The sequence below is a fragment of the Adiantum capillus-veneris genome, chromosome 29 (assembly GCF_014529385.1).
Source record: "Adiantum capillus-veneris isolate H3 chromosome 29, ASM1452938v2, whole genome shotgun sequence".
Taxonomy (NCBI): Eukaryota; Viridiplantae; Streptophyta; class Polypodiopsida; order Polypodiales; family Pteridaceae; genus Adiantum; species Adiantum capillus-veneris.
Window position 1 is genome coordinate 118,458,299 of NC_140959.1, and position 17,145 is coordinate 118,475,443.

General features: G+C 44.9%; 1 protein-coding gene across 8 annotated transcripts in view; it reads left to right on the top strand.

Moving 5' to 3' along the window:
* Positions 1-17,145, top strand: part of LOC147419837 (putative RNA-dependent RNA polymerase SHL2) — a 49,539-nt gene that overhangs the window by 20,478 nt on the left and 11,916 nt on the right. The window contains exon 1 of one of the 8 annotated variants that reach the window (XM_086506051.1): positions 1,748-2,297. The exons of the other annotated variants lie outside the window; for them this stretch is intronic. The gene's annotated coding sequence lies outside the window, so the exon portion shown is untranslated. Of the gene's footprint in view, positions 1-1,747; positions 2,298-17,145 lie in introns of those variants that run through there. 8 annotated transcript variants of the gene reach the window in all.

Below are 17,145 nucleotides of genomic sequence, written 5' to 3' on the forward strand. Positions count from 1 at the left end.
ACCTCAAGTAAGAGAAAAGCCTTCTCAAACACTGAAGCTAAAGAACTCAAGAACCTCAAGAACCTAAGAACCTCAAGAACCCAAGTTCCTCAAGAACTTAAGTACCCAAGATTTGAGTGTATGGTCGTCACCCGAAGCGGAATGGATACTTTGCGTGAAGGTGATGAGAGTGAAGTTGGTGACGAAGAAGTTTCCCCACCAGGAGGACTTTTTTCCGATCCTCCCCCATTGCCATCTACGCCACAGGTTGCACCAATCCAATGGAGGCTTTGGTCAAGTTGATGATAGACATGATGCTACAACAAGAGGTGCAACGCGCCGCCATGGATCGCGACCGCAAAGAAAGAAGGGTAGCTATGGAGCTTGAGCGCAAGCAAGCACGCGAAGCTTAACGCATAGTGGCTGAAGAAAGGCGAGTGGCCTTGGAATTAGAGCGTGAGGCACAGAGAGACCAACGCATACAAGAGTTGGTCCTACAGGTACTCACCTCAAAATTCGAGCTAGTCAAAGATGTGGGCAGTTCATCAGGTAGCACAACTAGAGATGCGGACTCCAACAATCCAGTCTCACTGAGAAGTTGACGTTCAATAAGTATGACGGGCTAATGTTATTCATTCTTGGTTGCATCAATTTAATGCTTACTTTGAGACAACTAAGAAAACAGGGAATAGCAAAGTTTTGACGGCAACCATGTATCTTGCCGGTGATGCCATTAATTAGTATCACACATGGCAAGAGGCACAGTTGACCAGGCACCTAGAGGAAGCCAAGGAAGGTATGCCCCTTTCTTTCAATGGGGCCGACTTCCAAGACAAGCTCAAGGCGCGGTTTATGCCACCTCAATACTTAGCGTGGTTGAAAGAAGATTGGCGCAATCTCAAGCAAAATGGTATGCTAGTCATGTCTTTCTCTAACCGTGTTTTGTAGCTCGGCACCCAATTACGCAAATCGGATGATGAGCGCAAAGAGGCATTCCTTTTCGGGTGGACTAGTATATCAAGTTTGATGTCGAAGTACTCGGCTCCCTGGATCTCAACAAGGGGTTAACGATTGCTCTCGCACAGGAGATGAAGCACAACAAAGGAAAGCCTAAGGAGAACAAGTCTTCTCACAGTATCTCTTAGACTCCTTAGAAGCCACAAAACGGTAAGAATGGTAACCCTCTAGCCCATCTTCCTTTAACCCTTTGGAAAAGAACTCTCAAAATGAATCTAAGGGTAAAGCTAAAACACCTGCTAAACCTAAGCTAACCCGAGATGAAAAAGCTGCACAAGGAATTATAGGAGGGTACATAACGCCAAAAGAACAAGTCATTTATGCTAAGGAAGGTCGATGTTATCAATGTCATGCAAGGGTCGTATTAAGAAGTCTTGTCCTAAGACAACACCACCTAGAAAACCCAAAGCACCGACAGCTACCACAAGCACTTTAGTGAATCAATCTGAGTCTCCACATGTTTCTAACACACACATTGATGAGTCTCTCTTTAAATGTTATGGTCATATGAAGGGTCAGAGTTTTGTCATATTGTTTGGTTCAGACAGTATGCATGATGTGATTGGTAACCAATCTGAGTCTCCACATGTTTCTGACACACACATTGATGAGTCTCTCTTTAAATGTTATGGTCATGTGAAGGGTCAGTGTTTTGTCATATTGTTTGATTCAGACAGTATGCATGTTGTGATTGGTGACTCTCTTGTAGAGAGCGCCCGCCTGGAGGTTAGCCAGACAACTCCTCTCGAGGTATCGGGCTTCGCTTCCGGTATGGACTCTCTCATTACCCAAGAGTGCCTTGATTTATAATATACTGTTTAGCAAGCTTTCTTTCGTAGAAAATTTGTCGTGTCTCCTCTCTCAGGATGTGATATGATTTTCGGCATTCGATGGTTTCGTGAGCATAACCCTCTCATTGATTGGGTAGATGCCAAAAGTGACTCTCCCATGATCATTCGCGGTGAGGAGGGTCTGCATTCTTTACCTCTCATTTCTCATGTGCAGACGAAGCGTGAATTACAAAGAGGAGCACAAGGGGCATTCACTATGCCTCTCCAGTTACCCAAAGCATTAATGCTCCAGACAGGTATTCAGCTTTGTTTACCAAGTATGAGCATCTCTTTTTGCAGGATGATCTTCCACCCCGTCTTCCTCCCGAGTGGCCGGAGGACCATCGCATCGAACTCACGGAGGGGGTATAACCAGTCAGTAAGGCTCCCTACCGTTTGAACAAGACTCAAGAAGAAGAGTTAGAGCGGCAACCTACGGAGTTGGTGGCCAGAGGATTCATACGCCTTAGTGTAAGTCCTTTTGCTGCTTCTATCTTATTTGTTTGCAAGAAGGATGGTTCGTCTCATTTGTTTGTTGATTATTGGGCTTTGAACAAGATGACCGTCAAGAACAAGTTTCCGATGCCTCGCATTGAGTATATCCTCGATAGGCTCAATGGGGCAAAGGTTTTCACTAAGCTCGATCTCAAAAGTGGATACCATCAGGTAAAGGTATTTAAAGGCGACATCTACAAGACCGCCTTTCGCACAGAACGAGGGCAATGGATTGATAGGTGCCGTGGGTATATTTAACCGTCTCTTGGTATGCCGTTTTGGCGATATGATAAGGCCACAGTCACTGCACAAGATGTAGCACGGTTGTTCATTAAGTATTGGTACCTCCTTTGTGGTTTATCAAAGTCAATTATTTTAGATAGGGATGTTAAGTTCACGTCCAATTTTTGGCGCGTTCTCTTTGAAAATCTTGGAACTAAGTTGAATTTTTTATCATCTTTTCATCCACAATCAAATAGTCAAACAAAAATTTACAATCAGTTGGTTTTTGATGTTTTGAAGTCATATGTGCATGATCAACAGTCTCATTGGGGGCTCTATCTCCCATAGGTCCAAGCAATTTTGAATGACTCTTATTCCTCTGCCATAGGTAGAACTCCGTATGAGGCAGCTTTTGGCCGTCCGTTCCAGTCACTTTTGACTCGCTTGGTCAATCAAATACCTGATGCCAATGTTGAAAGTCATTGGATGAGATTTCTGAGAGTGTGAAGCTTCGGCTAAGCAAGGCTCAGGAGTCTTGCTCACGACAGGCTAACAAGCATCGTTAAGATGTTTCTATCAAGGAAGGCGATTGGGTTTATTTAAGAATCATGAAGCAACATCTTAAGCAAGTCGGAAAGAAGTGTCCTAAGTTGTCCTTTAGAATGTATGGTCCCTTTCCGGTCATTAAAAAGATCAATGAGGTTTCTATGAAATTACAATTGCCTAATTCATGGTCAATGCACAACGTTTTCCATGTTTCTTGGTTGAAAGTGTTTCAGGATACACCTCCAAAGGACATTTCCGAAGAAGAAGAAGAGCCCGAGATCATCGATGGAGTTGAAGTCATGGAGCCCGAGCAGGTGTTGTTGCATCGGTTTCGCCATGGCTCAAAGAAGCAAGTTCGACAGTACTTTTTGAAGTTCAAGGATCGAGGAACCCACGAGGCAATGTGGGTGGTCGATGAGAAGAATTTTTTAGAGATTATCCAGAGTTCTTGGTAGACTACAAAGAAGCCATGCAGCTAGGTACCCTCACTTTGAAAAGGAGGGGATGTCACGTGCACATCTAACCCTATGTGCATGTGGACAAGCTATCTCAGGTCCAGGGTTCAGGTCAGCCTAGGAAGTGTTTTGGCACCTTTGTGAGCCTGTGGGCAGGCCGTGCATGTCTAGGCACTTAGAGTAGTTGCATATCCTCTGGTTGCACAACCATTAGTACCCAGCATGTCCATGTTCCGGTCAGTGAGTCCAACTTTGGAGGCAATACATTTTAATGGCATATTATGCTGTTGGGAAGGCTGCTCGACCCAGCGTGCTGCAGCTATAAAAGGAGACTTGGGGCGCCCATTTCTAGCAGAAGAGACAGAAGGAGCTCAGGCTTGCAGTGTTCTCTCCTCAGGGACGACAGATGACTTAGTGTTTTCAGCACATCGACATCGAGTCGTCGTGATCGCCGTCCTCGCCGACATAGTGTCAGTGTTCAACAGAAAGTCAGCGTTTTCTAGATTTCAGCATTCCAGCCCTAGCGTTTCAGTTTTCAGCCCGTCCTCGTCGTCGTCATCATTGTCGTCGACATCGTCGGCAGGTCCATTGCATCCAGACCATTGTACCAGATTTGTGTAATCTATAGCATAGACCTCTCTCGCCATAGAGAGGGACGCTCTTGGAGGAGGGTTTGAGAACCGCTTGGTGTTGTATTGTTGTCTCTCTCTTTCTCTCAGTCTCGGCACTTTCATTCACAGTAGCATTCACTTTGTTTGTGATCATTGCACTCTCTCTCTAAAGGACGAAAGGCTCTCCCTTCCGTAAGTAAAAGGAACCCTTGAGCACAGTTCGGAGCATTCATCTTGAGCAATATCGACATTCACTTCCGCTGCACCTTACACTACGAGTACCTCCTGGTAAAGACGGCTATTGACAGGATGAGGACCAGGAGGGCGTATGATCATGATGGTCTAGTAGCAGAGCACTTTATACATGCTAGAGATATGCTGGCAGAGGTTCTTGCAGTTCTCTTCAATCGTGTCATGTGTGAGGGTCTACCTGAGACTTGGAGACTGTCTACTACTGTGCCTATCTTCAAGGTAGGGATCCTATGGAGCCAGGAAACTACCGTACTATTATGATTGGACACACGTTGGCATGGTTGTATGCATCTATCCTTGAGAAGCAGTTGAGCAGATGGGCAGAGAGTGAGGGCATACGAACAGCGGGACATGCTAGTTTTAGGAGAGGCTTCTCCACTCTTGGCCATATTCTGACAAGAGCCATCATTGAGGAGGGTAGGGGACATGGGAGACAGATTTATTGTAGCTTTGTGGATTTTCCACAAAGCATTTGACATGGTGCCCAAAGCCAGATTGATGCGTAGACTACAGGAGATGGAGTGCCCATTGAGTTGATTTGGGGGATCATGGCTCTATACAGATCAGTGGTGGGACGTGTACACACTTCAGAGGGGATATCTAATTTAGTTCACTCCACTATTGGAGTGAAACAAGGCTGTCCATTGTCTCCTACTCTATTTGGTATGTATACAGATGAGGTTTCTGATTACATTGACAAAGAGGGTGACAGAGGTGCCCAGCTGACATTTTCCCTATCTTTGACATTTTTCACTTATTATTTTTAAGTGACTTTTGTTGGAGAGTAGCAAACCTAGCGCTAGCACTTTCTAGCAGAAGAGGCAACAGGAGCACCTTGCTCAACATGCAACTTCTCAGCAGGACCACCACAGGGGCCTAGCGTTTTTCCTCGATAGCAGAGGCTAGTGTTTCCAGTTCCAGATCAGCCTTGGCGTTTTTGCATTACAGAGCAGCCCTGGCGACCACAAGACGGCAGATCCCCTAGCGTTAGCAGTTTCTACAGCAGTTAGCAGATTTCCACCGCAACAGAAGATTTTCAGCCCTAGCGTTTTTGCATCTCCAAGACACCTCATCGTTTTTGCAGATCTTCGCGACGGAATCAGCCTAAGACCAGCGTTTTCAATCTTCAGCCCTTCGACAAGGCAGAAGAAGTCCTGAACCTCGTAGATCTCACCTTTTCGCAGCAGATCCTCGCCGCACGGTCAGATCCATCAAAGTTTGTAGTTTCAGCCCGAAAAACGCAGATTTCAGCATCTGCGTTTTCAATGCGTCGTCGTTGTACCGTCATCATCGACATCGTCATCGACATAGAGTCAGAATTCAGCAGATAAAGATTTGCAGATTTCAGCCATTAGCATTTTCAGATTTCAGCCCGTCTCGTCGTCGTCCTCATCGTCGTCGACATCGTCGGCAAGTCCAAGCATTGTAGAAGAAAAAGTGGGAGCCATAGAGCGTAAGTACGACTTGGAAGCCAAAGAAAGACAAGCAGACTTTGACCGCGAGACCAAAGCAAGAAAAGAAAAGAGCGACCAACACATGAAAGACTCTTTTCTATTGTGCAAGCGCAGTTTGCATAGAGTCAGGAAAAGGAGATTGTCCTAGTCTCTTCTTCTCCCAAGCATGACACACATGATTTGCATGATAATGATAAGCATGAAGAATTGCATGACAATGACAAGCATGATGATTTGGATGACAATGACAAGCATGATGATTTGCATGATCAAGATGTGATTTCTCACAAGCATGATGATTTGCATGAAGATGATGTGATTGTTCACAAGGATGATGTGTTAGTTGAAACTTTTTCTACTGAAGCTAACCTCATTGCAGATTCGATCAATCATGAAGAACCGATCTTGGCTCTCGAGTCGAGGTCTACAGAACCCCCTCAGAAAGAACTGATCTTGGCTCTCGAGCCTCGGTCCAGAGAACCCCCACAGGAAGTACTATGTGTTCGCATGATTAGTCAGCATGCAGTTACGTGCAGCGGAATGAATGTTTGTGCTTTGCTCAAGATGAGTGCTCTGAACTGTGCTCAACGTTCCTTTTGTTCTTATGGAAGGGAGAGCCTTCCGTTCTTAATGAGAGAATGCTATGATCACAAACAAAGTGAATGGACACTGTGCGTGCAAGTGTATGAGACTGAGAGATAGAGAGAGAAGAGAGATATGACACCAGAGACGTTGTAAAACCCTCCTCCGAAGGCCCCACTCTCGTTGGCGAGAGTGGTCTACTTAAGATTGCACAATCTGGTACAAATGGTTTGCATGGACTGATGTAAGTCTAGGCTATGTCGACGGTGATGACGAAGTCGACCTAAGGGCTGAAATCTGCAATCTTTCTACTGCTGTCCAAAAACGTTATGGGCTGAAATCTGCTAATCTTCTATCTGCTGAATTCTGACTCTATGTCGGTGACGATGTTGATGACGACGATGCATGAAAACGCAGATGCTGAAATCTGCGTTTTCCGGGCTGAAACTGTAAACCTTGCGGAAACTGGCCGTGCGGCGAGGAACTGTGTTAGGTGCAGCGGGATGAATGTTTGCGCTTTGCTCAAGATGAGTGCTCCGAACTGTGCTCAAGGTTCCTTTTGTTCTTATGGAAGGGAGAGCCTTCCGTTCTTAATGAGAGAATGCTATGATCACAAACAAAGTGAATGGACACTGTGCGTGCAAGTGTATGAGACCGAGAGATAGAGAGAAGAGAGATACGACACCAGAGACGTTGTAAAACCCTCCTCCGAAGGCCCCACTCTCGTCGGCGAGAGTGGTCTACTTATGATTGCACAAAGTGGTACAATGCGGATGCAATGGACTGATGCAATCTGGGACTATGCCGATGACGACGACGGTGATGACGACGACGACTTTATTGCTGAAATCTGTGGTCTTTTAACTGCTGAATTTCTGCAAATCTTTGGGCTGTTTCGGGTGGTTGAAAATGGCTGTTTTGGCTGCGTTTTTGAGGGCTGAATTTAGGGATCCTCTGCAACCAACTAGGGCTGAATCTGCTGTCGTGTGGACTGCTGAAAAACGCTGAACATCTGCTGCATTTATGGCTGAAAACCAAAACTCTGGGGCAACCTACTGGCGTTAGTGAAAACGCTGAAATTATGGTACTGCTGGCGATGGTCTGGAAAACGCTAGGGCTGAGTGCTGATGGTGATCAAGCAAATCTGCAAACGCTAGGCATTGGGGAGGTGCTGAGGGAATCCAAAAACGCTAGGGTATCTGTGGCGAGGATGGAGAGCAAAAACGTAAGGGTGCTGATGGGGGTTCCTGCTGAGAAGGTGCCTGTTGAGCAGGAAGCTCCTGCTGCCTCTTTTGCCAGAAAGTGCTAACTTGGGTTTGCTTATATATTAGCTTAGCAAAATTGCCCTACCTACTTTTGTTGGGAAGTCACTTAAAAATAATAAGTGAAGAATGTCAAAAATAGAGAAAATAGGCTAAATGCACTGGAAAATTCCCATGACTGAATCTGATAGATTCTGAAGGGAATACTGATGATCATGCTGTGTGCAACCGGAGAATATGCATCTATGCTAAGTGACTGGGCATGCACGGTCTACGAATAGACTCACAAAAGTGCCAGATCACTTCTAATCTTGACTGACTGGACTGAACTGAACCCTGATCATGCTGTAGCTTGTCCACGGACACATAGGGTTGGATGTGTCACGTGACATCCCCTCCTTTTCAAAGTGAGGTACTGGTACTGAACTGTATGGCGTCGAGGGAGATTGCCAATAGCATCCGGAATCCGGGAAGGGACTCTTCGCCGGCCCACTCTGATGTGTGGGTCGTGCGGTACTTGAACTTCATAAAGGTTTGCAACGCTTGCTTCTTTGGGCCGTGCCGAAAGCGACAAAGTCTGCTGTGGCTCCTTTGATGCTTCAACTTCGTCGAGAGTCATGCTTCTTTCTTCTCCAAGAATCTCCATGGTTGAAAATTCTTGAAACCATTTCCAACACAAAACCATGAACATACCTATTCCATGTAAAGTGAGTGGAAAAAATCGTGTCTTCGCTAAAGACTATGTATGCATTGCAGATGAACATAGAGATGGAGTGACAAGCCGTTCACCACACACGTGCAAACAATGAGATCGAATCTTTCTCTTATGATCTAGAGGAATCAACTGTGGCAATTCACAACGGAAATGCCCATGCTTGGTGCTCACACTTTCATGTGCTCGTTCGGAAACTGTGTCATGCCAAGGAAGAGACATGGAATGTGACTTCCTTGAATGCATACTTTTCGGCTTTTCATGAAAAATCCGCATACATTCGTGCTCATCCATGAGAGAAACGTGCTCAACATACAATATGTCATGCCTAGGAAAAGGGATAACATAACGATGCTGACTAAAATACAGGAAAGGATCACGAATGAAATACTCGATCAATGTGTGCGTATCAATCATGCGAACACATAATACTTCCTGTGAGGGTTCTTTGGACCTAGGCTCGAGAGCCAAGATCGGTTCTTCGTGGTTGATCGAATCTACAACGAGGTTAGCTTCGCTAGAAAAAGCATCCACTAACACATCATCCTTGTGAACAATCACATCTGCTTCATGCATCTCATCATGCTTGTGAGAAATCACATCTTGATCATGCAAATCATCATGCTCGTGAGAAATCACATGTTGGTCATGCAAATCATCATGCTTGTCATTGTCATCCAAATCATTATGCAAATCATTGTCAATCAAATCATCATGCTTCTCACAATCATGCAAATCCTGTGTGTCATGTTGTGGAGAATGTAACAGACTTAGACACTCCAAGTCAAGAAGCAATCGCGACAGCACCAAATAACCACTTCAAAAACAATTCACAAATCACAATAGATTTGCATTGGCCTGACGGAGTTCCGTGCCTAGAGATATTGGTCCCAAAGACTGGCGCCCCTTTCGGTATTTCTTTTTATATTAATCAATTCAAAGTACAAGAGATTGGGTCGGGATTCACTCTCAGACTCTGCGTCCAGATGCTCTGAGAAGTGAGGCCCTTACCACTAATTTAAAGGTTACAAGGGATGTCCAAAAGCAGAGCCCCAAAAGCTTGAAAGCAAAAGCCTGAAAGAAAAAGCTCTTTCCCCTCTCACAAAGAGCTTCTGAAAGCAAAAGCAAATTCTGTCTCTCTCTCTCTCTCAATGAGAGCAAAAGCTGAGATTTGCGTCGCTAAAAAATATCCTTTTTTTTTTAATGTTTTAATTTTTTTTTTCCACCTCCGCGATTTTCGGAAATTAGGGTTTTTGACAGAAATTAGGGTTTGTAGGAATTTTAGGGTTTCTGTCAGAAATTAGGGTTTTTGCTGTCTGTAGCCACGTCATCACTTTGTGACATACCCCCCTCTTGAAAGCATTGTAATCGATCGCGATTACGCCTGCAAAACCGACAAAAGCCATAAACCGTCTTAGCAGACATTGACTGTTAGTACCTACGTACTAGGAACACACATCTAGCACATGTACAAAATCGACAGTCACATCACACGACATCACAAGACATCACATGACATTAAACATTCATTCAGATCTTAGACCATGATTTATCGGCAATGTAGCTAGCAATCACATCTAGGTCCAATCGGGACCTCATCAATGTCCGATTGACTAACCCCTATTGCAACCATGTCTATTCGAGATCAATCAGACCAAAATGCTGCAGTCATTTCGTCTATCAGTTCCTGCACTCAAAAGAAGTCAAGAACAAATCAGTATCATTATCAGGAATTCCATTTCATAAAGTCATCCAACAGAATATTGTCAGCTCTCAGTATCCTTGAAGCTCAAAGAGACATCAGTGACTTTAGTATCAAAATCAAGGCATCTGTTGACAAAGGAGCGGAGTAACTCTCTCTTGTGCATCCCATTGCACCAGATCTTCAGCCAAGTTGAATTTCTTGGTTCCGTTTGGAGTAGACTATGCTAAACCAAAACATCGAACCAAAACATCGAGGTAAAGTTTCACAATCTGAGGCGTATCTGCTAGGTCCTCCTCCTTTATCCACTTCGCATCAAATGCAGGAAAGTTCTTGAACTTAACCAAGAACCGCCTTCGGACTTTACCTTTAGTCTTCGTATCCTTATGTGCCAAATCTGTTCAGGAACAAGGATCTCCTCGTTTTCTTCCACTTCGGGTTGCTCATCAGGCTCCCCATCATCAGACACATCACCCTTAACAGGTTTCAAGAGACTCACATGCAATGCATTGTGAATCCACCAAGTATCTTGTAGTTTCAATCGGAAGGAGACATCATTTATCTTTTCAGTTATTTGGAAAGGTCCGTAGTATCGCATACTAAGCTTTGGAAAAAGCCTCTCCTTTCCCTTTTTCTTTCATAGGCGTGCCTTCTCAAAATGTAAGAGCACCCAATCATCCTCCTCCAGTTTCAAGTCACGATGATGGCGATCCGTTGCCTTTTTCTGTCGTTCTTGAGACTTCTGCAAAGTCTCGCGAACCTTGGCAAAAGCCGTATCCAAATCTCGCAAATATTCATCCGCTTCAAATATCTAATCTTTCGTGCTCAGGAAGGATGGAACCTTCACAACACTTTCAACAATCTCAAATGGCGTCTTCCCCGTCAAAGAGTGTATCTTGTTATTGTAGGCAAATTCCACCAAAGGTAAGTATTTTTCCCATTGAGTCTTCTGATCCGAGATATAAGACTTCAATAAATCTAAAACCACTGAGTTGGCAATCTCAGATTGCCCGTCAGTCTGCAAGTGGAATGATGACGAGAACTGCAACCGCGTGCCAATGTTCTCCCAAATTGCCTTCCAAAACAAACTCATAAATCTGGGGTCTCTGTCGGAGACAATCCTCTCAGACGTGCCATGTAATCGGAAAATCATCATGATCATTCTGTGTTCTCGAGAGATCAAAAATGAAATCCATTTCAATATTTTCCTAGGGGCGGGTGGGTATGGGTAAAGGTTGTAACAATTCCTGTGCCTTATGCCTGTCAAACTTGACTTTTTGGCATACTGCGCACAAACTCTTCCACATCCTTTTTGAGTCTCGGCCAAAAGAAGTATCTCTCTACCCCTTCATGGTGGTAGCAATGCCGCGGTGACCCGTAAAAGGTGGAGAGTGGCATTCAGTCATAACCTTTTTCCCGCACAACATAGTCTTTCTCATCAAGTAGCCTTCCCGAAGGGAGTATCCAGCTACTGTCTCCCCATCCCGTATCCGTGTGAAAATATCTGCAAAATCTGTATCTGTGGCATACTAATCGACCATATCCTCGAAGCTTCTATGATGTATCGCGGAAATAGCTAGAACCAACGGCTTCCGAGAAATAAGCATCTGCCACCACATTCTTCTGTCCTTGCACATGGACAATCTGGAAGTGAAACTGTGACAAGATGTTCGCCCACCGCATCTGCTTTTCCGAAAGCTGCTTCTGTGGCAAGAAGTAGCGCAAACTCTGATGGTCTGTAAAGACAGTAAAATCCGCTCCGAGTAGGTAATGCCGCCACTGAGTAAGAGCATGGATAACCACCAAAAGCTCTTTCTTATAAATCTGTGCTGTCATCTCCGGCCTAGAGAACAATCGGCTCTCGTAAGCAATGACATGGCCTTCTTGCATCAAGACCGCACCCAGACTACGACCATAAGCATCACAATATACTTCAAATGACTTCTGCAAGTCCGGCAAAGTCAAATCTGGTTCTGTAGTCAATTTCTCTTTCAATGTCTGAAAGGCAGTCACCTCTGTGGATCCCCACGAGAAAAAGACTCCTTTCTGTATCAAGATATGCAAAGGGGAAGCAACCTCTGTAAACTTTCGTATGAACTGCCTGTAGTACGAACACAGTCCCAAGAAGCTTCCAACTTCATGGACATTCTTCAAATCGGGCCAATCACGTATAGTCTCTATCTTGGCCGAATCCACTTGCACTCCTGCTGCTGAGACAAAGTATCCCAAAAAAAAGTGTATCTCTGAAGCAGATGATCTCTGTGTTCTGCCTCATTCTTGGAGAAAACAATGATATCATCAAAGAAAGTGCCAACAAATAGTCTGTACTCTCGAAAAATCCTGTCCATCATCCGGTTAAATGTCGCAGGAGCATTGGTTAAGCCAAAAGGCATCACCAAAAACTCAAATAACCCAAAAGTTGTCCGAAAGATTGTCTTGTAGACATCTCCCGGCGCGATTCGGATCTGATGATATCCACTCTTCAAGTCAATCCTGCTAAAGCACGAGGATCCTTGTAACGTGTCGAGGATATCATCGATCCTAGGAATCAGAGATCTGTTCTTGATGGTGATTTTATCGAGAGCGCTATAATCGATGCACATTCTCCAAGATCCGTCTTTCTTCAAATCTAACAACAGTGGAGAGCAATATGGTGAAGTACTATGCTGGACAAGACCTTTTTCCAAGAGGTCTTTCACTGGGTTCATAATCTTTTCATTCTATACTTGGCTCACACGGTAAGGTGGCCGGTTTGGTGGCGTGCTTCCAGGTATCAGATCAATGGTGTGATCTTCAGGCCCTCTAAAAAGCAATCGGCATGAGTGTGGAGAAAAATCTTGGCGTTCTTTTGATTAGGTCAAAACATATTCAACCTTTATCCATCGTTCAGTTCTCTCCCAAAAGAGTGAGTAAGAAACTGAAGTTCATCAAGTACAATCTCTAAGCCCTTCATTTATCAAAGTCGCTTTCTCGGCCCGGTAGTCAACCACGGAGTAGTTCTTGTGGTACCAAGGGATCCTGAGTAGAACGTCACTCGCGTGCCCTGAACACCTTTGTCATTGCAAACGAAGTTTGCCAATGCTCGGTGCAATGGCAACATCCCATCCGGGTGCCAGTCGAACTACCTCCGCCTATGGGGTCAGTCTGTCGGGCGTAATTCCAAATCGAGCCGCCAATTCCAAGTGAAAAGAAGTTGGTCTTGGCTCCTTCAAAAGAGCTTCCTGAAAGCGGCAAAGTTTGTACTTTCATTCATTAGATTCGGTGCAGGTCCCACGCCATGTGGTACCTTTTTTGCCACGTTCCTCAGCTGCTCTCGAACTCTCAGGCTTGTCGTCGTCTTTATCATTCTGTTCTTTCTGTGCCTTTTTAGGGCACTTCACGGAGATATGTCCCTGTTCCCCGCATCCAAAGCACTTCCCCTCTCTGATGAAGCGAGCTCTCTCCTCAGGAGTAAGCTTGGGTCGTGCATCCTTTTTCTCTGGGTTCCTCTTTTTCTTGCTACTTTCATTCCCAGAAGTCTGTTCGGCTCGTTGTGTCATGGCCTCATCTATGAGGTAGGTCAGACTGCCAGAGTGAATGGCAAAGCCCCGCTTCGCATGACTCATCAACTTCTGAATAGAAGCTGAGTTCTGTTCCAAGCAGTGATCTCGGATCTCTGTAGGTGGACCAAGGTGAACCGCTCAATCTGTTCTTTGAACGAGATCTTCTTGAATGAAGAGGCGGGTAGAAAAAAGCTCTAGAATCTTTCACAATAAGCATTGATTGTATCTTTCTTGGTCATCCGAAGATGGTTCCAAGCAGCTCGTATATCTCGTTCATATTCTTGCGTCAACCAAGAAGAAATAAAAAGCTTTTTAAATTTCAGCCATTTAACTGGCGCAGTCTTGTTTAAAAGAAGCGTGGACCACCAAGTGCTAGTGTTCCCCTTAAAGTAAGAGGTAGCTCTCCGAATCTTGGAGTGCTCTGAATAGCGTCCTTCCGCGAAAGCAATGTCAAACTGTTGTATAAAAGACAAAGCCTTCGAAGCATCTGAATATCCTGAAAAAGTATCAAACTTGATCGAGTGGCCACCTTCCTTAAACTCTCGGACTTTCTTGCTTTTATCTTCGAGAAAGTCATACTGGTTGGCTTTGTAAAAATTCTGCTTGTTCGCATAGAAGTTTTTGTCATCGGAATTTGAGCTCTCTGTAGACGAGTCCTCAGTAGAACTGTCAGTCTTTGGGCGAGATGTAGCCTTCTTGCTCTTTCCGAAGCTTTGTTTCTTGCTTCGCTTTTTACCTTTTTTGTCTTCTTCGCTCGAATCTGAAGAGCTAGAAGAACTGTCAGAAGAAGAAGAAGAAGAAGAACTGGGTACTCCTTCAAATCGAACATGCTTCTTCTGTTTCTTTGCCTTGTCAAAAGTTGACTGACGACCCAAATATCCCGGGAAGTAAGTGCTTTTCTTCTGCTTTTTGCCGTGCTTTTTGGCTTTCTTTTGCGCGTCAAAAAGCTGAGCAATCCGTGCATCAACCACCTCTTGTAATTCCTTCTCTGAATACTGTTTGTGATCAGAAAGTTTCTTGAGAGCGGGTTTCAGTGGTGGTGTAGTGGTTTTCTGCCACTGTTCATGCACTTCCTGAAAAGAAGTCTTGCTCATATATTTTGCCAATTTCGGATCCTTCGCAAAACTGAGCATCATCTTTGTTGCATTGCTGATCAATTGACGACGCTTCATCTCTCTTTGCTCCGCCTAAGTAGGCCGAGGCGGGTCATACTCTCTCTCAGAATCTTCGTTGTGATCCCTGCCCGCATCTCCAGATGCAGAGGGAGTCGACTGATCCTTGCGTGAAGCCATAGGTGCCGCGGAAAAAAAAAAATGGGGATCGGATTTCCCGTAGAAGAGAAATCGGCTGTGCTCTGATACCACTGTAACAGAATTGGACACTCCAAGTCAAGAATCAATCACGACAGCACCAAATAATCACTTCAAAACAATTCACAGATCACAATAGATTTGCACTGGCCCGGCGGAGTTCTGTGCCTAGAGATATTGGCCCCAAAGATTGGCGCCCCTTTCGGTATTTCTTTTTATATTTATCAGTTCAAAGTGGGTCGGGATTCACTCTCAGACTCTGCGTCCAGATGCTCTGAGAAGTGAGGTCCTCACCACTAATTTAAAGGTTACAAGGGATGCCCAAAAGCAGAGCCCCAAAAGCTTGAAAGCAAAAGCCTGAAAGCAAAAGCCTGAAAGCAAAAGCTCTTTTCCCTTTCTCACAGAGAGCTTCTGAAAGCAAAAGCAAATTCTCTCTCTCTCTCTCTCTCTCTCTCTCTCTCTCTCTCTCTCTCTCTCTCTCAATGAGAGCAAAAGCTGAGATTTGCATCGCTCAAAAAATCCAATTTTTTAATTTTTTTTTCTACCTCCGCGATTTTCGGAAATTAGGGTTTTTGGCAGAAATTAGGGTTTGCAAGAATTTTAGGGTTTCTGGCAGAAATTAGGGTTTCTGCTGTTTGTAGCCACGTCATCACTTTGTGACAGAGAAAAAGAGGCTGAGAGAGTCTCCTTTTCTCGAATCTCTTGCATCTGTGCCTGAGCTTGAGAAAAGAGTCACAAGAACTCTTCGCTCCTTGCTTTGATCTCGCGATCAAATTCTGCTTGTCTTGCTTTGTTCTCTGCTTGTCTTTCTGCTTCGTCTGCGTTCCATTTCTTTTCTTTCTTTGAATTCACGATCCAATTTGGCTTGTCGTTCTTTGGCTTTCTAGCGTGCTTGCTCGCGCTCACGCGCTATGGCTGTCATTCTTGTGGCATTTCTTGCTTTGCGTTGTAAATTCTGTTCCATAAACAACAGCTTCAACTCCTCCAGTGGAGTTAGTGCAATCGGTGTCGTAGATGGGGAAGGGTCGGAAAAACCTCTTGGTGGGGAAAATTCTTCTTTGCCTCTCTCATGCTCATCACCTCCAAGCGAAGTATCCATTCTGCTTCGAGTGATGATCATTCTGAAGTCGTGGGTTCTTGTGGGTCCTTGTGGTCTTGGGTTCTTAAGTTCACGAGGAACTTGGGTTCTTGCGGGGTCTTGGTTCTTGAGGTTTTCTTTCACTTGCAAATCGTGTTTGAGAAGGATCTTCTCTTCACCCGAGTTCTACTCTTTTCCGCGGGCACACCCCTTGGCGGCCTTGCACTCACACCAAGGTTGCTTTTTCCCACCCCACGTCGATTGGCCGGCCACTAAGTGCACGGTCCGCTCTCAATGAGTGAAAAGAGACACAAGGGGACGCTGGACAAGCCCTTCTTTCTTGGGATTCTTGTCACTCTTCAACAAAACACGATTAGGAATCGACACGCCCAAGCGAACTTGGGTTCGTGCGACCTCAACAAGCAAAAAAAAATTCTTGTGATTCTTGTGGTTCTTTCCTTGAGTGATAGAGAACACTGCCAAAGCTCTGATACCAATGTTAGGTGCAGCGGAATGAATGTTTGCGCTTTGCTCAAGATGAGTGCTCCGAACTGTGCTCAAGGTTCCTTTTGTTCTTATGGAAGGGAGAGCCTTCCGTTCTTAATGAGAGAATGCTATGATCACAAACAAAGTGAATGGACACTGTGCGTGCAAGTGTATGAAACCGAGAGATAGAGAGAAGAGAGATACGACACCAGAGACGTTGTAAAACCCTCCTCCGAAGGCCCCACTCTCATCGGCGAGAGTGGTCTACTTATGATTGCACAAAGTGGTACAATGCGGATGCAATGGACTGATGCAATCTGGGACTATGCCGATGACGACGACGGTGATGACGACGACGACTTTATTGCTGAAATCTGTGGTCTTTTAACTGCTGAATTTCTGCAAATCTTTGGGCTGTTTCGGGTGGTTGAAAATGGCTGTTTTGGCTGCGTTTTTGAGGGCTGAATTTAGGGATCCTCTGCAACCAACTAGGGCTGAATTTGCTGTCGTGTTGACTGCTGAAAAACGCTGAACATCTGCTGCATTTATGGCTGAAAACCAAAACTCTGGGGCAACCTACTGGCGTTAGTGAAAACGCTGAAATTATGGT